The sequence below is a fragment of the Ammospiza caudacuta genome, chromosome 33, assembly GCF_027887145.1.
Source record: "Ammospiza caudacuta isolate bAmmCau1 chromosome 33, bAmmCau1.pri, whole genome shotgun sequence".
NCBI lineage: Eukaryota > Metazoa > Chordata > Aves > Passeriformes > Passerellidae > Ammospiza > Ammospiza caudacuta.
The window spans coordinates 2,855,349-2,880,838 of record NC_080625.1 but is presented as its reverse complement, the minus strand read 5'-3'; the positions used below and the strand labels follow the sequence as shown (position 1 = coordinate 2,880,838).

Sequence of the window (25,490 nt, the reverse complement as noted above, 5' to 3'; positions counted from 1 at the left end):
ACGGCCGGGCACTCAGCACCACAGGCACCCGAACACCAACGCCACCATTGTTCCTTGCCCACAAAACTCATCAGGCCAAGTTCCTGATGGCAGATTGCAGGAGCCACTTGGCAGGAGCCGCGGCGCTGCCGAGCCCGCCCTGCTCCAGACTGGAGCTCCCAGCGCAGCGCGGCTGCTTTGGGACTGCTGCTCCCTGCCAAGCCCCGGCCATGGGGCAAGGGGCGGCAGCTGGGGCCCTGCTGGTGGCACTGGTGGTGCTGGGAGCCCGCCCGGCTGCGGGCGCGGAGCTCTCGTGTGAGTGGGGGGCGGGAGTCGCTGGGACAGGGGGGAGAAGGGGGAAAAGGGGGCAAAGGGCGGCGCCCAAAATTGGGCGGGATGGTGCTGGGGATTGGGGGATTTTTGGCAAAATGGGGAAATGGGACCCCAAAAGTGATTTGGGGAGCGGCCGGAGGTGGGAGGGGAGAGGATGTGGAAGGGGAAACGGGGGAAAGGTGGCAAAGAGGAAGCAGCAGCATGGGCAGGAGGGTCCCATAGCGGCCGTGGGGCACAGGGGGTGCGGAGTGGGGATCCGGTGTGGCCTCCGGAGCTCTGGGGGTGCTGCTGGGGGGTGCTGGGTGGGTACCCCCTGAGCTGTGTCCTGCTCTCACAGGGGTGTTCCAGTTCTAGGCAGTGTCACAGTGTCACTTCACTAACAGCACGCAGAAGATGAGGTTCGTGCAGAGGTACATCTACAATCGGGAGCAATTCGTGATGTTCGACAGCGACGTGGGGCACTACGTGGGGTTCACCCCCTATGGAGAGGGGTGGGCCAGTGACTGGAACAGCAACCCGGCCACACTGGCGTACGCACGGTCTGTGGTGGACATGGTCTGTCCGTACAACTACGATGGGGTTCGCCCGTTCAGCCCCGAGCGCCGACGTGAGCGCGGGGCAGAGCGTGTCCCCTCCGGCCCTGCCCGGCCAATGACCCTGGAGGCCCTCAAAACCTCGCTGGGAATCAGCCCAGAGCCCTCAGCCCTCCTTGTGCCCATCCCCGGGGCCTCCTGTCCCTGCCACTGACCACCATGGCTCCCCCAGTCCATCCCAGTCCCTCTCAGCGCCGCCCCGCTCGTCCACTTCAGCCACGCGTAAAGCTGGCGCTTCTCATCTAATCAGAACGCGATCCTTTGATGACTCTTCTGTTGCCAGGCAGACCTGCAGTGCCGAGTGCCCCGCGCTGGACTCGGCTTCCCAGTGCCGGGCACCTCATTCCCAGTTCCGCCCAGCGCCACCGGGGTCCCTCCAAGCCCGTCTCAAATTCCTCCCCAGTCCCTCCCAGTCCATTTCCATTCTTTTCCCAGTTCATTCCCACTTCACTCCCAGACCTCCACACTCTCTCCCAGTACCCCGCAGCGTGTCCATCTCGCTGGTGCCCCCCTCGAGCTCCCAGCGCAGCTCCGGCCGCCTGCTCTGCTCCGTGATGGATTTCTACCCTGCTGCCATCCAGGTGAGGTGGTTCCAGGGCCAGCAGGAGCTCTCGGAGCACGTGGTGGCCACCGACGTGGTCCCCAACGGGGACTGGACCCACCAGCTGCTGGTGCGGCTTGAAACGCCGCCCCGGCGCGGGCTCAGCTACAGCTGCCAGGTGTAGCACGTCAGCCTGGAGCAGCCCCTGAGGCGGCACTGGGGTACGGGGGAGCCCCTGGGGGCGCTGGCAGAGCCACTGGGCTGTGCTGGGAGCCACTGGGAGGGAGCTGGAGAGAGCCGGGCTGGAACTGGGAGAGGGGCTGGGCAAGGGCTGGGAAGGGGTTTGGGGGATGCTGGGGAGGATGGGATGGGGATGGGGGGGTCCTGGGAGGGAGTTTGGGGGTGCTGGGTGTGACTGGGAGGGATCGCAGTGAGCCCCGAGGGGCTGGAAGGAGATCGGCAATGGCAAAGCGGGGCTCGCCATGAGCTCGGTGGTGCTGGGCACAGACTGGGAGGGCTCTGGCTGAGTCCTGCTGGGACTGCCAAGGGGCTGCGAGAGGCTTTGGGGGTCCTGGGGCGCTGAGGGCACCTGGGAGGGGGCTGTGGGTTGCTGAGAGGGACGGGAGGGGCTTTGGTGGCTCCTGGCCAGGCCAAAAAGGGATCGGGGGGAGGTTTCAGGGGGTCCTGGCTGGGCTGGGGGCCACAGGGAGGGCGCTGGGAGGGGCTCGGGGTGTCGGTGAGAGGTTTTGGGGGTGCTGAGCCCTGCGGACCCCCCAGAGATGCCGCCGGACGCCGCCCGCAGCAAGATGCTGACGGGCATCGGGGGCTTCGTCTTGGGCTTCGTCTTCCTGGCGCTGGGGCTCGGCTTCTCCCTGCACAAGAAGGTCAGGGCGGGTGCTGGGAGTGGCGTCCCCGCCGTGGCGGAGCGTGTGCGCTCCCATCGGGGCCCCCAGCCCGGTGTCACCCCCTTTTCTCTGCCCACAGAGCTCCTGAGCCGGCGGCGGCCGCAGCCCCTCCCCGTGGGCTCGGGCCCGGCCGGGACCCCTGGCTCCGTCCCCGCTCCGCTGATTTTGGGGGGGTCCCGTGTCCCCCCCAGCCCCGCTGGCGCTCTGCCCCCGCCCAGTGCCTGCTCCCAGTGCTCCCAGTAAAGCTTCCCAGTTGGGCCCGGGGCCGTTTATTAGGGGGCGATGGGGAGGGGTTTGGGGGGCGATGGGACGGATTTGGGCAAAGGGAGGGGGACAAAGGGTGGGGGCTGGGCCCGGGAGGAGCGGGAGGAGGACGAGGAGGAAGGAGAAGGGGGAAGAAGGAGGAAGGAGGGGGAGACGTCAGAGAGAGATGAGGGGAAGGAGGCGGGAGGAGGAGCGGGAGGAGCGATTGAACCGGGAGAGGAGAGGCGGGAGGAAGAGGAGGGGGAGATGAGGAGAGGAGCAGAAACAGGAAAAGTAGCGGGGATCCCCCGGCCTTCATCGAGGTGTCCACGGGGTGGGCCAGGAAGATGTGGAACCCGCAGCCAGGAGTGTTCCCAACACGGGAGGCTCTGACCCTGGGGGTCACCCGGGATTATCCAGCGCGGATCCTCCAACGGGAGGTGGAGCTGGAGCGGGGCACGGAGCTCGTCCCGACCCGGGGAACTGCGGGATCCGCGGGCAGCAACACATGCTCCTCCTGCTCCATCCCCCCTCCTGCTACCCGGCTTTGCCCTCACGCAGCCCGGGGGGCGCGGGGCGGGGCTGTGCCATGTGCAGAGCCCGCCCCTGGCTGCGATTGGGCGATGGTGCCGTCAGTCGTGGTTGTGGCGCGCTGATTGGTGGGAGCGGGTCGGAGCAGGGCCCCGCTGGCGGGCTGAGGGCGGCCGTGGCTGGGCAGCGGCGCCATTGTCGGAGCGTGTGTGCGGTCCCGTGAGCGGCGGCAGCGGCCGGAGCGCGGTGAGGCGGCGGCGGAGCTCGGAGGCGGCCGCAGCGCAGGTGGGAGCCGCGCTGGGTTGTGCGGGGACTCGGGGCTGGCTGCGGGCCTCGGGGGCGGCAGGGGGCTCGGGCGGGTTCGTTGTGCCGTGTCCGGCGCGTGTTGCCGCTGGCGTGAGGGCGCTGCGGGAGGGGCTGCCCGCGGTCTCCTTGCGGCCGCTGCCTCGGCAGGAGCCGCTGCCGGAGCAGCGCTGGCTCGGCCCGGTTGCTGTGGCTGGGACAGAGGGGGCTGCCCCGTGCCCAGGGCTGTGCGGGGAAATTGCCGTGGCCGGAGGTTTCTGTGCCCAGAGGAGACAGAGGAGTCCTGTAAAAGTGACTTTATTGCTGAGCTGAGGGAGAGGCCGTGGGGCATTTGCCGTGCGCTCTCTGCCGTTGTTGTAGTTCGCAGCCTCCTTTGCATCCTCATTTTCCCGGCCTCATCTCCCTCTCCCTTTGCCCACTGGCTGAGGTGCTTGGAAGGTTCAGACTTCCCGGTCCGCCAACTGCATGTCCTCGTTAATGTGCACCCCCACTTTTGTATAACAGCCGATATTCACGGCTCTGTAAAGGATTTGTTCTTCTGGAAGTTCAGGAATTTAATGGGACTTTCTGTGAGCAGCAGTCCATGTTAATTAGTAACATTTATTGTAGCTGGTGGTTTCGCCCGTTGCTTCCTTATCTACAAATCCCTGATCCCTCGCTCAGCTGCTGAATGAGCTGCACTCTCAAGGTGTGGAGCATGGTAAAAAGATAAGAGTTGCCTTAGCACATCAGAGGCGAAACAGCATTCGTTTAACCCAGGGTCTGCCAGGGAACCACAAAACCGTGTCCCATTTCCATCCTTTCTACGTTTGGGCTGGAGCATGAGGTGCTTTCTTACTTCCTTTGTTATCTGTTTCACCACTTTTTCTTTGTCATCTCTTTGCCAACAGCAGTTTGAGTCATTTAATTTTCCACAAACTCCCCCTTTTTTCTGCTAAAACGTAATATGATACCATCCCATGGTTAAGTGTTGTGTTCCTCATTTCAGTGGATTGATCAGCAGGAAGGTCAGGAGCTGGAGCTGTCTGGTTGGTTATTATTGCGAGGACAGCTTGTAATCTAATGATGCCATTGAAATGAGAAATGGATTTTGTGGCTCCTGATATGAATTGGTTCGAGTTCCCAGGGGCTGGTCCTTGGTGTTTAGGATTTGTTCTGCTGGTGGTTCATCTTTTCCCCATTTTTGGCCGCTCTCTCCAGCCAGGGCTGCATCAATTGACTGCTTTTCTCTAACTAAATCGTCAAATACTTGGATTCCCAACTGATGTCCCTAAATATTTGGTAGCAAAAAATCCCCAGTGCTCTAATATACCCTATATAACACAGAGAGTGACAGCACATGTTGGAGTGGGCAGAGGGATGATTCCCCCCATTTATTTATAATGAAGTTTTCCCAACAATCTCCATTTGCTGTTTCCCTTTGCAGCTTCACCCGTTTCTGTTGCAGGGTCAGATATCCTCCCCCTGGGCTCTGCCTTGAGCTGTGCAAATTCCATCAGTGCCAGCAGGCAGAGCTTGGGGTGAGGGGCAGAGGGAATCAGTCAAATTCCTTCCCCAGGCAAGAGACCCAGGTGCATTGTCCACACTTTGCCCAGCAGTGTTAATTTGCATTTCTAAAGCTCCTCTGGAGGCTGCCTGGAATGGAGCTTCTCTTCCAGGGCAGCCATCTGGTGAGTCACATGTGGCCCCCCCAGAATCTGCTGTTTTTTAAAAAAAGTATTAACTATTTACAAGTTCAAAGTATTATGTTTAAAGCTCTTCAGTTCTACAAATGCCCCATAAAGGAGAACTTGGAAAAACCCAGACCAAAAATTGATTCTCACACTTTTGTCCCAAACCCACCTGACAATATAAAGTGGGAGTTATTATAAAAAATTATTATCATGTTGTTATCTTATCACTGAAACTGCAGGGAAAACAAAAACTCTCCAAGAATCTCTTTAGCGTTAGAGAGTCAAGGCATTCCTTGGTTCTGGCCTGGATGTGCAACAGAAGCCAATTCTTTCACAAATAGCCCGGCTGTGCAGAGAAAATCATTCCATGCCATGCGAGTTTTCCTAGATTTTCCTAAACTTTATGTAGTCTGAACCAATCTAAATCCACTGCTTTAATGTTCATTGCTTCCAAGTTGTGTAAGTTTTTAGTATTTGGTTTCCTGTTGGACCCGGATTCCTTCCCCTCTGATGTGAATTTGGTCCACACTCCTGGATTTCCTTCTCGGCCTTTTCCAGCCCAGGTGTCTCCAGCTCTGCCGGGGGCAGTGTCTGGGGTAGCTGTTGGTTGCTGTTTGCTGCTGGGCAATGTTGGTGTTTTGTTGCTGGTCGTTATCTCTGTGGGTTATCTGTTGCTGGTCGTTATCTCTGCTCCCTCTGTTGGGATGTTGAACTCATCTCCATTGAGTGGTGTAACACCCCTTAAATAAAAGCTTTAAAATTCATTTCCCCAAGGCAAAGAAAACCAAGCCTGAGTAGAGAAATAGGGTTTAAAAGAACCGAAATCGGTACATTTTGCAGCACTGCAGTGACCTGCGCTGGGTCGGATTCCCCTTCCTTAATAACAGCCTGTCTTGTAGCTCTTTTCCCTTCTGCTGCCCTTGCAGAGCCATCCACAAACACATTTTCTCCCTCAGGCCAGGGAATGTCCCATAATCAATCTGTCCCAGCCTGGGTCTGGAGCTCTGTCCCTTGAGTGCAGGCCTGGGTTCCTTGCCAGCCCCTCTCCAGGCTGTTCAAACAGGAGGCTGGGTTAAACCCTTGCCCTGTCCTCAGTTCTAAATCCTCCTGCACCATTGAACAAGTTTCATACTGTAATAACCGAGCCCTGCTCATCCGTTTAGAGGCTCTTGTCAGACCTTTACCTTGATGCCAGACTTGAACTGTAGGACATCCTATATAGGGTAAATATTTTAGCGCAAGAATTCCTTTGGCAAGACCCTGTTTGTTATCCACCTCTAATTCAAATTATTTTACCCTGTCTGGAAGGGCCATGCAAGCAGCCTCAGTTAATCTTCATTTTAACACTTGAAAATTCTGTGTTTCCTCCTCCTGTCCATCCATCCAGTTTGTTGACTGGCAGGATAGGAGTGTTGTAGGGAGACATGCCTGGCTCCAAAAGCCCTGCCTTTAACAGGGACTCAATACCAGGCTGTGAGCCCTGCCGTCCCTCTCTTGGAACAGGATATTGCTTGTTCTGGTTGCTTTAAAGTAATTTGTAAAGGCTCCAAATCTAATTTTCCCACTTTCCCTGGGGCAGCCCACACCTTGGGGTTCACTTCAGCATGGGCCTTGTCAGATTTTGGCACAAAGGTAGAGCAGAAGTGGCCTCTGTATCCCCTTTTACAGTATTAAAATAGAGCTCTCAAATTCCTTCCTAGGTAATTACAATCACAGGAGGAAGAAAAAGCAATTCATTTATTTCAAACCTATCCCCCACAGATTCTAATAGTGGCCGTACAAATCATACCTGCTCATCTTTCCCACTCATTCCCTTAAAAATTAAAACATTCCTTTACTATTTTCCCCCTTAGGTCTAAGATTCAGAGTAGATTGAGAGGCCCTTGTGACCATCAGGAAATGCCTCCTCTCAATGCAGACCCACCCTGAATGTTCTCAAGGGCTGCAGTGTGGAGGGTCCCTGGTGTGATGGGAGCTGTGACAGCCCTGCCAATGCATGTCCATCAAGGGGTGGACTTGCTGGTCCTGAGGGTGCTGCTGTCTGTGCTTGCAGTGTCCTTGTGCCTTGCAGCTGGAGCCCTGGTTCCTTGCCAGGGGCTGTTTGGGTGGACTCTCCCCTGCCGAGGAGGGCAATGTCTCTGCCAGGTGCTTGTGGCCGAGCCGTGCCCTGGGTGCTGGGGCCCCCTTGGGCCCTGGGGTTGATCCCTCAGGGGCTGTAGGAACTGTGCCATGGCCTTTGCCTTCAGCTTGGCCTTTTGCTGCTCCCTTCTTGCATTCACCTGCTGTGCCTTTGTGCCCAAGTGCTGCAGGGCCTTCGTGTACCCCTCCTGTAACCCCCTCAGTGCCTGTGGGTGCTTGTCTTGCTTTACAAGAGAGGTGTCTGCTCGGGAAGGCAGAAATAGCCTCTCTTGGAATGAAGAATGCAAACCCCCTCCCTCTTAATTTTTAGACTGGTGAAATCAAGGGGCTCTCAGGCAAAGATATGGGAATAGGAATACCAGTTCTTTACGAGTGTGTATAATAAAGCAAACAAACACCAACAGCTGCGGCACTGACAGCAAACAGAGCCCGGACCCAGTCCCGGCCTTTGGGCTGCGGCGCTTTGCCCTTGGTTGCAGTTCCGGGCACGGCCGGCAGGGGCGCTGGTGGCTCCCGCGGGGCGGGGCAGCGCATCCCTCCCATGGGAACCTCTCTGAACGGAAATAGAGCAATCCCTTCATCTAACTCTTTCACTTTTTTACCTTCTATAGCCTTTCTCCCGTGTTTTGGCAAAGAATTTGGAGAGCGCTGCCTTTTAACTGAGCTCCTAGTGTTTCGATATGTTGCTTCCTGTAGAGAGAGAGAGTTTCCCTGAACAGCTGGAGCTGTGGTTACCAAGGGGCCGTAACTCAGAGCAGGACGGTGTCAGGGGAGGATATCCCGCCGAGGCTCGGTGGGAGTGTGGGCAGGGTCTGCTGCTGGAATCGGCAGAGGGGGATCTTCCCGTGGAGCCCGAGGCGGAGCGTGGGTAGCCCCCACATGGCTGATGGCGGCTGATCCGGCAGCTGCCGGCAGAGCAAAGGCAGGTGGGAGAGCCCGGCAGCAGCGGCGGTGCCCAGCGCAGGTGGCACGGGCAGGGCAGCCGGGGATGGGATGGCTGGGACCCCCCCGGGTGCGGTGGGCGCGGTGACCTCGGAGCAGGCGGCAGGACAGAGCAACCGCATCTTCCCCAGCATGGGCGGCAGAGCGGCCGCGGGCCAGGCAGTGGGAGCAGGGCACACAAATTGAGCGACAGCGCCGGGGCAGGTGGAGCTGCCCTGGGCAGTGAGGCCGCACCTGGGATGGAAACCGGGGCAGGCGGAGCTGAGGCGGGCAGCGAGCCGGGACCCAGGACAGGCGCCTGGGCCGCGAACGGAGGGGGCAAGACCTGCAGAGGATCCCACTCTCTGATTTTTCCTCTTGTTCCCTTCCCTTTCATTTCCCCATTTTCTTTTCTTGTTTTTTTTTCTCGGTGGTTTCTCATACTTTAAAGACTTTTATTCTCCTAAAATCTCCTGTCTTACATATGGCATATTCTCTTTCTTCTAGATTAAATGGGTTTTTTTACAAATAAACCCTGAACCTAACAAATCCAAACTTCTGCTTGGATACTTTGAAATTGCCAACGAGCTAACTCAGGAGCTCTTAATGTTGTTTTTCTCATCACCTTTTTATTTATCCTTTGGCAAATTAAGCATCTTTCAGTTACTTGCTTGGCTGCTCTGAGAATCCCAGTGCATCTATAGTTTCTTAAAAAATGATCACACAAAGCTTGAGTACCCCAGCGAGTTTTCTGATTCAAGTCTTCTAATATTTTCCTAGAAGCACATTTTATTTAGAAATTGTCTTCTATCAAGAAGTTTCCATTTCCCTGATTTATCTTGTTCACTCCCTGTCTTGTTAAATTTTTTTTTCTCAGCTTCCCTAAACTTTGGAATTTCCAGTTTTTCCTCATTTGGAGTTAATGTTAACATCACTCTTTCACCTCCATTTTCTGCTGCATCCTTAGCTTCATGATCCGCCAGATTATTTCCTCTTCTTTCAGGCGTCTTTCCCTTCTGGGGTTCCATAACATGTGCTCTAGCTATCTCTTTTAGGTGATTGTAATGCCTCTAAAACCTCTAAAATAATTTCCTCATGTACTAGTCCTTTTCTTCTTGAATTAAGTAATCTTTTTCCTTTCGAAATTTTTTCAAGGAATGTACTACTCTAAAGGCATACCTTGAATCAGTATATATAGTTCCTTAATTTTGTGTTAAATATTCTAGTGCTCTTTTTAAAGTATATAATTCACAAGTTTGAGCTTACTACTTTAAGGTTAATTTCCCTTTTTCCATAATTTGCATGTTTTTCCCATCGACTACTATATACTCTCCATTTTCTTTTTTTGCAAGGAGTTGTATCTGTTAGCTAACGTAACTCCCAAAGGACTATTTTTTCTTTTTTTCTTCCCTGTATCCAACTTACTGGTTTTCTGTCTCATTTTTCAAGATCTTATCTATTCATCTTCTGCCTCTGTTTTTCACATTTACTAACAACCTAAATACCACTTTTCTTTCAGCTACACACACAAAAATAAAAAGCTTTGTTCTCACACTTTCAGTACAATACACCTCCCTCCAAGGAAATATAGTGAAGCTTAAAATACAGAATATACATTACCTATACTTTCATTCATCTAAATTCACTCACTTTTATTTCCCATTCTCTCCCACACATTCTTTCCCACCCTCAGGACACAGAGTGGATCCCTGTTGACAGAGAATCGCGGGTCCCTGTGGCCCCCCTCACCTTGGGGTGGCCTCTGGGTCTCAGTATCTCCGGGCCTCCTGGGAGGGCCCTGACTCTGCTGCCTCCAGTGCCGTTCACCTGTGAGGCTGATTTGTGTGTCACTCACACTCTTTAGCCACGGCCCCCTCACACGCCCTGGGGACAATGGCCCCTTTGCAGGTCACCTGTACCTTATGCCACAGCCCCCACACGCCCAGGAGAACAATGGCTCATTTGTGGGTCACACACTCCTCTTTCCACTGCCCCCCTTCCCACCCGCCCAGGAAGCTGAGGCTGATTTTGTGTGTGACTCACTCTCACACACAACAAGACAACAATAAGGTACCTTTTGTTATGAATGATCAAATGGAGAGCCAAACTTATAAGAAAATGTAGCAAAGATTTATTAATTTGTCTGCAAGACTGAAGTTCGGTCATCTACACTACCACAGCCAAGGGTCAGCGTCGAGCCCGGGTTCGGTGCTGGGTGAACACGGATCTGAGCTCCGAATGTCAGAGTCTCCCCCTGTTCACAAATGCTGCCTGACGCAGCGAGTTCTTTTACAGTTTATTCTGCTCGAGGCAGAGATGACCAAATGTTCTTTGTGTCTCTTCCCATGCATAACCTTGACTTTACATACCCAGAGGTGGACAAAGACTCAATCCAGGTGTTTGATGTTGTCAGTAGACTCTGGGGAAGTCAGCATTCACATGCATCAGGGTGGGGCTGTGGATCATTGTGGTAGCTGTATAATCATCAAGGCAATAATCACTCTTGGCTGGACCTGGTGACCCGGGGAAGCCAGGGATGATCAGCCAGGGATGATCGCCCTGGAAGCTTCTGTTCTTTCATGAAAAACCCCGATGTTTATCTCAACCAAGTCCAGGAACTGGATGTATATGAATAAGACACTGCTCCTGGCTAGGATGGTCAAAAGACATAGTTTGGATTTTACAACATTTTATACATTAATAGCATGAATTATCTCTACCATATAATACATTTTAAAATCACCTATTACAAGTTTAGGTGTTTCTTGCCAGTCCCTGTGCTCTTGGATATCCCTCAACCCAGCTGTGCTGTCCAACCCCAGATGCTCTTGAGCATGTCCTCAATCCAGCAGAATTTTGCTCAACCGTGGATGCTCTTGGAATGTTAATTCCTCAACTCAGCAGATTATAATTCTGGATGCTCTTGGGCTCTCTTATCCCTCAAACCAGCAGAATTTTTAGGGTTCCTTTTTGTCCCATTTCCTAGTGGATTGGGCTCGGAAACTCCTCTGCTCCCTTCCTCCGAGGGGTCCAGCCCCTCTCTGAGACCCAGTCCCAGTTACCCCGGGGGATTCTCTCACTCCTCTTATAACTTGCTGTGTCTCTTTACTGGCTGCTTCCCTCGAGGAAAGTTGGAAAGGGAGCGTGGGAGACTCCAGCACTCACTTGGCAGGTCTGGGACAACCAGCCCTCGTCTCATTCACAGCCCAGAGCAGAGAATGAGGGGAGAAGGGAGCCCGGGAACCCAAACAGCCCCGGCATTCTGAAATGGGGAGAGGGAAGCGGGGGGAGCTTTTGGGATTGCTGGGACTGCCAGCAGCCTGGGCAGGGCGGGCACCGAGGAGAAGGGGGACCCCCAATCCGAGCGTGACCCCCAACAGCTGGGACATGGGGAAACCCCTGAACACCAGAGGGAAGGGACCAGGGACGGGGAACTCCTGGGAGGCTTTTTCAGGGCTGAATCTTGGGTGTTTGGGAGGTTTTTCTGGAGCCCAGATGGCCGGTGACTTGTAGAGATGGACTCGGGCAGAGTAACCTTCAAACTCAATGTGTGCTGGGGAAGATGAAACAGGAAAGCCTTATAAATACGATTGTCTAGCAAAAGATTTTGTGAACATAAAAAGCGTAAGGAAGATTGAAATGAAAGGAAGCTTTGAGATACCTCAGTTAGTGAACAACTGGAAAACAATGGTGTGGCCCAACTGAAGGTAATCCCCTTTTGATGAAACAATTCCCTCTGCTTGCAGACAGATTCAAGGTTCAGAGCAGACCCCACTAGCTCAATAGAAGGCGTCCAAAGAGGAGTTGTTAGGGTGTCGACGGAAGGAGACCAGGACATCAAGTTGATCATCACAGGCCTAATTTTATTGATCAGTACGGCGGGTTAAATACAGTTAATAATGAGCTTCATACATATTGCAAAAGTTGAGCTCAGGATTGGTCAGTTACATATCAGCACCTACGCCTACTTCTGCATTCCTATGGTTCTACTTTTGATACTTTCTACATATTCTCAGGATATATTCAGGAATAATCTCTACTCCCTATCCTCATGTTGCAGCAAGGTCACTGACTGCTGACTTCTCCTTTCAGCTTGCTGGCTGCTGACTTTCCTCCTTCAGCTTAACCAGCGGCATTATGTCAGTATGGCCTTTCTCAGCTAACCAATTATTAATAATACTCTCCACATTAGAGTTTAAAATGTAACAGAGTTTGGTGATGTCATGATTTTTATAGGCTGTTTGTAAAGGCTATAGGATTTGTATCTTGTACTAGATTGGTTAGTGAGAAATAGAATATTCAACACAGAAGAAGATTTATTGTATTGTAACGGGAACCTTACTCTCTTACGCTCTTCCCCTCTTACTCTCTTACCCTCTCATCCTCTCTCCCCCTCTCTTCTCTCGGGCCATCTCCGAGCTGTGCCTGGCAGCTCCCAGCAGGGCCCTGCACCCAGGTCCTTTGCAATAAATCACAAGTTCCACGTCCTGGCTGCAGAGATCTCTCGTCTCTGTCCGTCCCAACCATCCTACCCCCCGATGCTCCTACAAACGCGCTCATCCCTTGTTTTCCCCAAACCAGGATTTCCCATTGCCAAGGCCTGGGAGGCTGCGAGGAAGAGGAAGATGCCCCGGGACACTGAGGCAGGTGAGGAGGAAGTCAGTGCCCCTTTCCCCTCTCTGCTGCTCCATCTCCCAGCCCAGCACAGCCCCGGCTGCAGCTCAGGCCTGGGGGGATCTCCTTGCCCTTGCCTGTGGCACGGAGGCAAATCCCATCCTGTCCTTGTCCTTCCTCCACCAGAGCAGGAGCTGAGCATGGAGAGCAGGGAGGACAAATGCCCGCGGCAGAACCTGGTGGAAGAGGCCGTTTTGAGCGGCTCCACGGCGCAGGAAGCCAACGGGGAGGAAAAGCCCCGGAGATGCTGCACGAGGAGGGGCTGCAAACACAGCCGGCGGGGATCTGAGGGGGAAAGAGCCAGCCTGGGCCGGGAAGGCGGCCGGAGACGGAGCCAGAGCTCGGAGCTGGTGCTCCATGAGCAGCTCCATGGTGGGGAGAAGCCCCACACGTGCGTGGAGTGTGGGAAGAGCTTCAGGTGGAACTCCGAACTGATAAGGCACCAGAGGACCCACACTGGGGAACGGCCCTATGAGTGTGGGCAGTGTGGGAAGAGCTTCAGGTGGAACTCCCACCTGATCAGCCACCAGAGGATCCACACTGGAGAGAAGTCCTATGAGTGTTCCAAGTGTGGGAAGTGTTTCAGCCGGAGCTCTCACCTGAACCAGCACCAGAGCACCCATACTGGAGAGAAGCCCTATGAATGTGGAGAGTGTGGGAAGAGCTTCAGCCTGAGCTCCAGCCTGATCAGGCACCAGAGGACCCACGCTGGAGAAAGGCCGTACAAGTGCTCCGAGTGTGGGATGTGCTTCAGCCTGAGCTCCACCCTGGTCACGCACCAGAGGACCCACACTGGGGAGAGGCCCTACGAGTGTTCCAAGTGTGGGAAGTGGTTTAAGACCAGCTCCCATCTCCTCCAGCACTATCGCATTCACAGAGAGGAGAGGCCCTTCCAATGCCCCGACTGCGGGAAGGGATTCAGGTACAACTCCCACCTCATCACCCACCGGCGCATCCACACTGGGGAGAGGCCCTACGAGTGTGATAAATGCAGGAAGAGGTTTGTGACCAGCTCCATTCTCCTCCAGCACTATCGGATTCACACAGAGGAGAGGCCCTTCCGCTGCCCCGACTGCGGGAAGGGATTCAAGCGCAACTCCACCCTCGTCACCCACCGGCGCATCCACACAGGGGAGAGGCCCTACGAGTGTCCCCAGTGTGGGAAGAGCTTCTCCAGCAGCTCTAACTTGACCCAACACCAACGGAGGCACCACTAAGGGAAGCCCTGCGAGTGCCCCGAGTGCGGGCAGAGCTTTGTGCGCTGCTCCAGCTCCATCCCCCACTGGAGGAGGCACTTTGGGCACAGCCCAGGTGAGCCACATTCCTTGTGATCCATGTTGGGAACACACCTGGCTTCTTCTACTTGTAATTTCACCTTAATTTTTTTCTATTCTCCATCTCTTTGCACTGCAAAAGCCAAGAGGAATGGATCTGTCACCTCCAAACCACTCAAATCCCAGTGAAAACAGCTCAATCTTACCCCAAAAAGAGCTCAAACCCACCTCAAAAAACTCAGTCCCATGCCAAACTCACTCGATTCCGCAGCCATCAGGCTGAGATGAGGTTGGGAAATGATTTAGCGTCGTGGGATCTCAATTAGAGTGGTGGGATGGAGATTGTGTGGGGCTGGGTGTGTGGGATGTATCTGACAGCAAAGAAAACTCTGAGACTTACTGATTTCTCTCCCGTTCATGTTCAGTCTGTTGCAGTTCTGTTTGCAGAGTGTCGCCTTCTCAGCTCATTGTCTTTGTGTCCCTTTTCTCTCCTGCCTCTCTTTGCCTGCTCCGTTTCTTTCTCAGTGTCTCCCTGGGCCCACGGACCACCAGAGACCCTGCTCTGATTTAATTGACCCAGGCACCACCAGAGACCCTCCCTATATTTAATTGCCTCAGGGACCACCCATTACCCTCCCCTGATTTATTGCCCCAGTGACCACCAAAGACCCTCCCCTGATTTAATTGACCCCTGCCTCCAAAGACCCTCCCCTGATTTAACTGAGCTTTCCATGCGTTAATTGACCCCTCCCCTGAATGGACCCCTCCCCTGATTTAATTTAGCCTTTCCCTGTTTTTATTCCCCTTCCCCTGATTTAATTGACCCCTGCCCTGATTTAGATGACCCCTATGTCCCCACAGACCCTCCTGTGATTATTTATTATTTTATTTCCCAATTATTATTTTAATTCCCAGTCCCACGAGCTGAAGTCCTGAAGGCTGGCAGGGAAATGTCTCTGTAGGATTTTGCTCCATTTCCCTTCAAGGGCGGGAACATCTTTTCCTGGCTGGGAGCTGGAATTGCAGACTTTTGGAATGTGTGCCGGGCAATACGGACTGGGATCAAACATGGACTGAGATCAAATAGGGGTTGAGATCAAATATGGACTGGGATCAACTATTCATTGGAATCCTACAGTGTGGGATAAACTGGACTGAGCTTATATAGACTGAGATCAAATACGGGCTGGGATCAAATATTAATTGGGATAAAAATGGACTGGGATCAAATATGGACTAAAATCAGCTGTGGACTGGGATAAACTGGACTGGGATCAAATCAGGACTGGGATCAACTTTGGACTGGGAACAACTTTGGACTGGGATCAAATATGGCCTGGATCAAATATGACAGATTTTATGGACTGGGATCAAACATGGACTAGGATAAGCTATGGAAAGGGATCAAATATGGACTGGGATCAAATATGGATTGGGATCAAATGGACTGGGTTCCTACAGACTGGGATAAACTGAACTGAGATTATATAGATGTCGTAGTTTGAGAGGAAGTTCGTTTTCTGGGATATGAAGTGGTCAGGCCAATAGGTGCTCACATTTGAATACTGGTACCTGGATTGGCCACTGGGGACATTGGATACGCCTCTGAGAACTCAGGGGATAAAAAGCAGAGCACTCCCGTGGGAAGCTCTCTTGGGTTCCAGCGAGGGAAGCAGGTCGGACCTCCCCTGCCCAGCTCCTGGCTGGTTTGGGGCTGGGTGAGGTTGGCCTGGCCCGAGGATGGAAGGGTGGAAGAGTCCCGAGAGGCATCGGGCAGCCACACCTCCCCACCAGGACACAGAGAGAGAGAGACAGAGCGCCTGTGCCACCATGAAATTTGATATCCTGTGCTGGCACCACAGCCCGGCTGGCGGAGAAGGGCAGGGGGGATGCAGCGAGAAGGGGTCCGGCCTCTTGTGGGAGCTTTGGGTGGGCAGAGCCCGAGCTTTTTACCCTTTTTCGGACAAGGAAAACTTTGCAGAACATTAACCTTTCCTGGAAGAGAGATAGGAGATGAAATGGAGGAAGGAAATGTGCAAGTGTGAAGGTCTGGGCAAGTGAAAGATGTCAGGAGAGTAGAGAAGAATCTTAGGTGGGAAGAGATGATGGAGTGGCCTTAGCTGGACTTTTCCTGTATAGCCATGGACAGAACCATGTTTCCTGTGACACAGAGACTGCATCCAGGGGGAGGCAACAGCTCAGAGCCAAGAGGGTTCAGTGTTGGTACCCCTGGGCCCCAGGGGGTGAAATTTGGGGGGCACAGGTGTCCCAAAGGTGAGACTGTGCCCTTTTTGGAGCGGGACAAAGCATCCTTAAAAGGACAACCCTAGAAGCAGCTCTGGTCCATGTGCAGTGGTGAGAGCACTGGACATGGAAGGAAGATATCACGATGGCAGATGATCTCCGGGCGGTGCCATGAGTGACGTGGAAACACACGAGGTTTCAGCGGTGTTTTCGGGGGAAGCCTATGGCACAAGAAGGATTCCTCTCCCCTTGATGAACTGAGAATTCATTACCTAAAGGGTGGTGATGGACCGAGAGTTGGTGATTTGGGGAACAGATGTATCAGAAATTTGGTGGTGGGGGGGAGGAAATGTTTTTGTTTTTGGAAAGTTTTCATTTCCCTGTGTGTTTCTTGTTACTTAGAGTTGTAGTTTAGTTAATAAAGGTTTCTTTTCTTTATTTCTAAGTGGGGGCCTGCTTTGCTTATTCCTGGTCACATCTCACAGCGGACACCAGGGAGCATATATTTTCATGGGGACACTGGCATTGTGCCAACATCAAACCATGACAACTACGCTGCCAGTTGGCCTTTTTCCACCACTCCAGCCATCCCCACAGAATATTGGCTACCATCAATCAGTGTAGAGGTAGAGCTTTGGCCATTTCTCTCCCTTAGCAATGTCCAGGGCCAGCTGTACAGCTTTGAGTTCTGTAAGTTGACTTGATCCACCTTCTCCTTCAGCAGCCTCTGCAACCTGTCGTGTGGGGCTCCATACGGCTGCTTTCCACTTCTGGTTCATCCCTGCAATGTGACAAGAACCGTCAGTGGAAAGAGCGTAGCGCGTTTCCTCTGGGGGCAGTTGGTTATAGGGAGGAGCCTCTTCAGCCCATGTCACTGGTTCTCGTTGCTCTTTATCTGTAAGACCAAAGTTCTCACCTTGCAGCCAGTTTGTAATTATCTCCAAAATCCCAGGGCAATTCAGGTTTCCAATACGGGCGCACTGTGTGATAAGAGCAATCCGTTTACTCCGTGTAGCGTCAGTGGTGTGGTGGGGGGTGGGAACCTTTCCTTTGAACATCCCCCCCAGCACCGGTAGTCGGGGTGCCAGGAGGAGTTGTGCTTCCGTGCCAATCACCTCTGAGGCAGCCTGGACTCCTTCACAGGCAGCCAAGATTTCCTTCTCTGTGGGAGTGTAGTTGGCTTCTCACCCTCTGTAGCTTCGACTCCAAAATCCCAGTGGTCGACCCCGAGTCTCCCCAGGCACCTTCTGCCAAAGGCTCCAGGACAAGCCATGGTTCCCGGCTGCAGAGTAGAGCATGTTCTTCACCTCTGGTCCTGTCCTGACTGGGCCAAGGGCAACTGCATGAACAATCTCCTGCTTGATCTGTGCAAAGGCTTGTTGCTGCTCAGGGCCCCAGTGGAACTCGTTCTTATTGCAGGTGACCAGGTAAAGAGGGCTCACGATCTGACTGTACTCAGGGATGTGCATCCTCCAAAAACCTGTGGCACCTAGGAAAGCTTGTGTTTCTTTCTTATTGGTGGGTGGAGACATTGCTGTGATCTTGTTGATTACGTCTGTAGGAATCTGATGCCGTCCATTAATAAGGCCTCTGATCAGCCTTATCATGAAGCAGAGCCTTGGTGCTCAGGATCTCAGTCCCTGAGGAGGGACCGGGTGCCCAAAGCCAGCTCAGGCCAATGCTGCGGGGCTACCTTTCTAGCCAGCCTGGTGATATTCAGCTCTATAGTGATTAGCAGCTCTTAGGACCTCAGCTCTTTGCTTGCTAGGTAATGGAGCCCCGGGCTTGAGGCAGCAGCAGACGGAGAGAGGAGAAGGAGAAGGCAGAAGCTGTTCCACAGAGAAGGCTTTATTTGGGGGTCCGCGAAGGGTCTCAGCTCTTCTTCTGAGCTAGTAGGGTACAGCATGCTACTTTTATAGGCTTGGCAAGTATCCAAACTTGACCAATGGCAAGGGATTAGGGGGACCATAAAATGGCCGATAGGTAAAGGCTACCATGGCATTGCCTTACATGGTTATAGAGACAGGTTATAGGGCAGATGTCCATGGAGTCAGGAAGCTTCCTTGCTGCTGTGTCAGCATTCCTTTTGTTAGATTCTCCATGGTGCTTTTGCTAAATGTATGGGGTTTACTACAGTCCATCTTGCCACTTCACTGCCAGGAACTGAATCTCACGAGCTGGTCCCTTTACCTTGACTTTTTCATGGCAAAACCAGCTCCCAGGAGGATTTGGATGATTTCCTTCCCTTTCTCAAACACTTCCGCAGCTGTGTTCCCCCACACAATGATGTCATCAATATACTGCAGATGTTCTGGAGCCTCACTCCTTTCCAGTGCAGCTTGGATCAGTCCATGGCAGATGGTGGGGCTGTGCTTCCACCCCTGGGGCAGTTGGTTCCAGGTGTACTGCACTCCCCTCCATGTGAAAGCAAACTGAGGCCTGCATTCTGCTGCCAGAGGACTGGAGAAAAATGCATTGGCAATGTCTATAGTGGCAAAGCACTTTGCTGCCTTGGACTCCAGCTCGTACTGGAGCTCTAATATGTCTGGCACGGCAGCACTCAGTGGTGGAGTCACATCATTCAAGGCACGGTAGTCCACAGTCAATCTTCATTCTCCTTCAGATTTTTGCACAGGCCAAATGGGGCTGTTGAAGGGTGAGTGGGTCTTGCTGACCACCCCTTGGCTCTCCAGCTCTTGGATCATCTTATGGATGGGGATCACAGCATCTCGAGTGGTTCTATACTGTCGTCGATGCACTATGGAAGTGGCAATTGGCACCTGTTGCTCTTCTCCCATCAGGCATCCTACTGCAGATGGATTCTCAGAGAACCCAGGCAAGGTGCTCAATTGCTGGATGCCCTCTGTCTCTACAGCAGCTATTCCAAATGCCCATCTGAGTCCTTTTGGGTCTTTGAAGTACCCACTTCGAAGGCAGTCTATACCCAAAATACATGGGGCCTCTGGGCCAGTCACAATAGGATGCTTCTTCCACTCATTTCCCGTTAGGCTCACATCAGCTTCCACCAAAGTGAAATCCTGGGATCCCCCTGTCACACCAGCAATAGAAACGGACTCTGTCCCCACATGTCTTGATGGGATTAATATGCATTGCGCACCAATATCGACCAATGCTTTGTACTCTTGTGGTTCCGATGTGCCAGGCCAATGAATCCACACAGACCAGAAAACACGATTTTCCCTGGACTCTACCTGGCTAGAGGCAGGGCCCCTCAAAGCCTGGTTATCTTTCTTTCCCTGGGTGTATGTTTTGGATGTTCCTTCGAGGGGATCAGACATGTCATCATCATCATTCCTGGCTGTTCGGGTACGGGCAACTGGAGCTGCTTTCCTTCTGGTGGCTTCCTTCAGTTCTCTCACCCGTCATGCCAGAACAGCAGTAGGTTTCCTATCCCACCTTCTCATGTTTTCCCCACAATCACGCAGGTAAAACCACAGCTCACCTCATGGGGTGTATCTTTTCTCACCATCTGGGAAATGTCTGCCTTGGAGACCAGAACCTCGGATCTGTACTGCTGAAATTTGGAGAAGGTCTTCTTTAATCTCCTCTCTAAGCTTCTTATGATTCTCCTCTATCTTATCCTCTAAGTTCTGCAGACGTGTTTCTACCGCTGCGATTTTGGCATGTGTCGGGCCATGTACAGCATCTGCATATGCTCGGAGCTTCCTTGCCATGTCAAGCACAGTCTCATCCCTCTCATCCCTCTTCATGATGGCTAAGGCAGAAGCATATTCATGTGGCCCAAGTCGTACGAGTTTTCGCCACATCACAGACGTGCATGGTACTAAGTCTGGGTTCTTAGTTGTTAATCATCTGAGAAGATAATCTCTGCCACTGCCATTTCTCTCAGGCATTGGATCCCTTGCTCTATTGTCTTCCACTGAGTTTGCTGCATAGAGAGATCGTCTGCGCACAGGTATCTTTCTGCTACACTTCTTAGGAGCTGTTCCCTGAGGCTGTGAGAGTTAGCCCCCCTCATCATTCCTTGGTCTATGACAGGATGCTGTGACAGGGATCCCAAATGCCTGGCTTCAGTGCCGTCCAGAATTGTAGCCTCGCATGCAGCATCTCAGAGACGGACCAGCCAACTAATTATGGATTCATCAGGTTGTTGGGTGTAATCCTTCCGTAGGCCACGAAGGTCCTTCAGGGAAAAGGACTCAATATTTGCATCTGATCTTGCACCTGCTGCTTTGACTCCTGATTTTATGTCAGGAGGCATTGAGGTTCCTTCTCCTTCATCATCATCATCATCATCATCATCCCCTGGTTGATTGGTCTTTTTCATGCATTTCCCACTTCTAGTGCTAGTAGCAACAGCCATGGGTTTAGATGCTGGCTTCGAGCCTGGGCTGTTGGCTGCAGCCTGAGTCACCGGGATAGTTGCTGATTTATCTCCCTGCCCCCCTGCCTCTGTCTGCTGCCCGACAGGATCTAGCAGTGAGCGATGAGCACAAGCCAGGGCCCAGCTCACTGCAATGACCTTCCTCTCCTTAGGCTCATCCTGGTACTTCTCTTTCAGATATTTCTCCACCTCAGCTGGGTTCTGAATTTGTTCATGGGGAAAATCCCAGACTATAGGGTCATTGAATTCCTTCAGCATTTGGCCCATATCCTCCCATTTCCCACACCACTTAGGATTTTCCACACCAGGGTCTACTCCTGAGTCAGGGGTCTCATCAGCCTGTCTAGAAATCTCAGCCCTCATCCTAGAGAAGCAGCAGGCTGTATAGAGGAAGGTTACCAGATTGAATACCAGAAAGATGGTTTCTTTAACATTGAGGGGAAACTGAACGTTCTTCACTAGTAATGCAACAGATTCATAGGAGAAGAAGGAAAGCAGAGGCTGAAAAACCTCATTCCCTCCTGCTCCTCCTCTAACAAACTGGATGCATAACCATAGCCATGAACCATTCATACCTGGAGCAGACCCTAGCATGTTTATAAACTTTTTACACATCATTACCACCAAGTCCAGCAGGATAGCTATTCTGGTCACCGCCCCTCTGATGTAAAAACTACATATTAGGGACAATACTAGAGCTATTTCTGGGTAAGAAAATAAACCTAGGGACCAGAGAGGTATTAAAATCTCAAAAAACCCCAGGGATCAGAAATGCATGCAAACCTGCACCCCAATGGACATTATGAATTCAAAAAGCATGGCTATTAGCTGATTTAAATGAACACAGAGTAATAGCAACCAAAATGCAGTCAAAACAGGGTTTTTCCTCTCTCTCGAGCCACCAGGATGGGCGCTAAATTTTGTCCTGGTTTAGGGTAAATTTTGTAGAGAATCTCCAAAGGGGGCCCCTCCAGAAAGCAAACCCACATGGCCCCTCCTCCCAGCCGATTTGGGAAGGATTCCTCAGAGAGAAGTGGAAAGAACCTGTTTATTTAACAGGCACAGCACCCCCAGCACACAGAATGAACAATACCGGATGAGACTACTCTGAAAAAGGTGACAAATTCAGAAAGTCTCTCTCGGGGGTGGTCGCTCTGTTCTCAGTCCCTCCGGCGCTGGGGCAGCTGCTGCAGTCACAAGGTGCAAACTCTCGGTGTTCTCAGGTCCCAGTCCGGAGCAGGTTCGAGATGGTCGAAAAAGAGGAGAGGACAAACAGTCCAGGAAGGAATTTGGACTGTTTAGCTAAACTAGCTAATGAGCAGGAGCAAAAGCAAGCAGAAGCGAGAGCAGAGAGAGAGAGAGCGAAGCAAAAAGCAAAAGCAGCAAAATCAAGACCCGCAGTCTCTCTGCGTCCTGCCAGGCTGATAAGAATACCCAAACAAAACTTTCAGTCTTTAGAGCCAGTCTTAAAGGCACAGAACATGATATCCAGGCTTAAGCGAACACATGAATGGGGACACAAGCATCATAACGTCACCCTAGGACACCTTAGAAATCTGGTCCAGGAGCAGTTGGACCAGGGTCATCTGGAGACTTCTACCAGTCCCTGGAACACTCCTGTCTTCTGCATCAAGAAAAAATACGGGAAATGGAAGTTGTTACAAGGCCTCCAAAAGGTCAATGCCATGATGGAAAGCATGGGAACATTGCAGACGGGCATGCCGTCGCCTACCATGCTTCCCACAAATTGGCCAGTCCTCATCGTGGATCTGAAGGATTGTTTTTTGCAATTTCTTTGCATCCTGATGACAGACCAAAATTTGCCTTCTTGGTGCCAGCAATTAACAATGCTGAGCCCACACAGTGATATCAGTGGAAAGTTTTGCGCCAAGGAATGCAAAATTCTCCGGCCATATGCCAATGGTATGTGGCCTGTGTCTTGTCTGGAGTTCAGAAGCAGTTTTCTGATGCACGTCTGTATCATTATATGGACGACACTTCAGTGGCTGCATCCAGGACGAGCTGCTGAGGATTAAGCCTCAGTTGCTCAATGCTTTGTATTCTCATGGGCTGCAGGTGGCTCCAGAAAAGGTTCAACAACAACAACCTCCTTGGAAGTATTTGGGGGTCAAAATTCTGGAATAGACAATCCAACACCAGGAGGTGCAATTTGTACATTTGGTGAAGACGCTGAAGCTGAAGACCCAGAAATTGGTAGGTGTCATCACTTGGTTACGTCCGTACTTGGGACTGACCAACACACAACTGTCTCCTCTGTATGATTTGTGGAAAGGAGACAATGGTCCTGCTTATGCATCACAGAAGATGTGGCAGTTCCTGCAGTTGTGGGGTGTGTCACACAGGTTTGGTATCCCTCCCTCCGACTGGTCAGGCTATTGTAGAAGATGCTTGTGGTACTCTGAAGCGGGTTCTTCAGAAACAAAAATGGGGTATGTAGGGTAAAACCCCACACAGTCAGTTGGCAAAAGCTTTGTACACCATCAATCATCTTACTGTGCCACAGAACTCAAAAAATCCTGTCATTTTGAATCATCACCTTTCGTTGCAGGCTCTGGACGAGACACGTCAGCCTCAAGCAAAGGTTCAGATGTGGAATTTAGTCACCAAACAGTGGGAAGGTCTCTATGACCTTATCACTTCGGGGCGTGGGTATGCTTGTGTATCCACAGATACTGGGGTACGCTGGGTACCTTTGAAGCGTGTTCGTCCTGACCTGCGACTGCAAACAGAATCCAGCACATGGGCAAAATGGAAACCGTGACCAAACTGAAAGTCATCAAGTGGATGAATCATTGAGTGATGACTCAGATACAGATGGTGTGAGTGATCACTCCGATGATTCTTCCATGACTGGACACTGAACATTGTTCATTTTTCCTTTAAACATTGCTCATATTTCTTTTTTTTTTTTTTTAAACGGAAAAAGGGTGAGATGTCGCCCTGTTCTTTGAAGGTTCTTCTAAGCTTTCTGATGTTTACATTTTTGTAATGGAGTTTCTTACACACTTTTCATGTAAATAATGATTGTTTTGCAGTTCTTTCTGGAGGAGGAGAAAATTGATGGACTGTTGGTTTGACCAGTGTGGTTGGAGAGGTGGCAATTTCATCCTCCAATCCATGGATGCTTTTGGAATTTTATAAATATTGAGGTCCAGAAAAAATTGTGCCTTTTTTGCCTTGGACATCTCAGGGTGTGAGTGTCGTTCATTTTGTGTCGTATTGCGACACCCTACCTCTCTAAACAGCTGGATGCAGTGGCTAAGGGGTGGCCAGGATGCCCCAGTGTCGCAGACATTTCTCCACAGAAATCCTTTCTTTCGGATTTCTGCGTCTTCTGGAGGCCAGAGGCTTCAGAAGACAAGATAAACAATTATTATCAGCTGCTGGGGAATGCAACGGGACACCTTGATTGGCCCATTTCCTATGTTTATAATTAAGGGCCAATCACCAGTGCAAGCTAGGGGACTGAGTCCTTGGCCACAACTTTGTTATAGATTGTTTTCTATCTATTCTTAGCTAGCCTAGCTGCTCTGCAAACCTCTCTCTACATTCTATTAGTATAGTAGTAATGTATTATATATAATATCTTAATAAATAAGCCTTCTGATTCAAGAAACAAGATTCACCGTCTCTCTCTCTCACCAGCTGCGACCCACTCAGGCGCAGTAATACCCCAGAGCTGTTGTGGCAGTGGCAGTGAACATCCAGGAAGCACACAAGTTCACCCTGAGCCAGAAGATGACTGTGCTGGTGTCCCACACAGTGTCTGCAGTGCTGGAAGTAAAGGAGGGACATTGGCTCTCCCCACAGAGATTCCTGAAATACCAATCCATAATGGGGGAACAGGATGATGTAGAAATTGCGGTAACTAACATTGGGAACCCAGCTTCTTTGCTCAGTGCTTGTATGGGAGAAATGGTGTGTAACAGTGGTCACAAGGGTTGCAGGATGAAGAGAGAGGCGAGAATGTTGACCTCATGTTCAGAAGGCTTGATTTATTATTTGATGATATATATGACATTATGACTACACTAAAAAGAATAGAAAGAGAGTTCTCAGAAGGCTAGCTAAGCTAAGAATAGAAAAGCAATGAATAACAAAGGAGCTGTGTCCCAGCAGAAAGTGAGAACAGCTCTGCCGTGAGTGGTCAGTAAATCCAAACATCCACCAGAGACCAATCACGGATCCACCTGTTGCATTCCACAGCAGCAGATAACCATTGTTTACATTTGTTGCTGAAACTTCTCAGCTTCAGCAGGAAAAATCCTAACGAAAGGATTTTAATGAAAAGAGGTCTGTGACATGTCAGTTTTTTAATTTAGTTTAATTAAAAAGAAAAAGTGTTTGTAATTTTCTCTGCTGTGCAGAGAAAATTATTGTGGTTATCTGTTCCCAATCAAAACTTCACTCAAGTGCTGGTGTGGAATGAACAGGGAATCTCTTCACCTGTAGAACATACAATTCTATCAAATCACCAAAACAATTTTACAATATAAGAAAATGCAAAACCAATGCAAAGAAAGTTCAAGCCCAAACAGCTGAGTTTCAGGAAAAAGTCCATGGACTGAAGATGTTCCTCTGTGCCATCTCTGAAAGTCCTTTTTGGTCCTGAAACCGGCTTGCTGCAGAAAAGTCCATCAATAGTTATCAAAAGCCATTGACAATCATCAAACAATTTCAAACAATTTGAGACAACTTCTGGAATGTCCTGCCACAGCCCTTTATTGAATAACTTTGGGCTGAAGCTAAT

General features: G+C 51.4%; 1 pseudogene; it reads left to right on the top strand.

The window, feature by feature from the left end:
• The window catches only part of LOC131570213 (uncharacterized), a 1,483,036-nt pseudogene that overhangs the window by 717,273 nt on the left and 740,273 nt on the right, over positions 1–25,490 (top strand).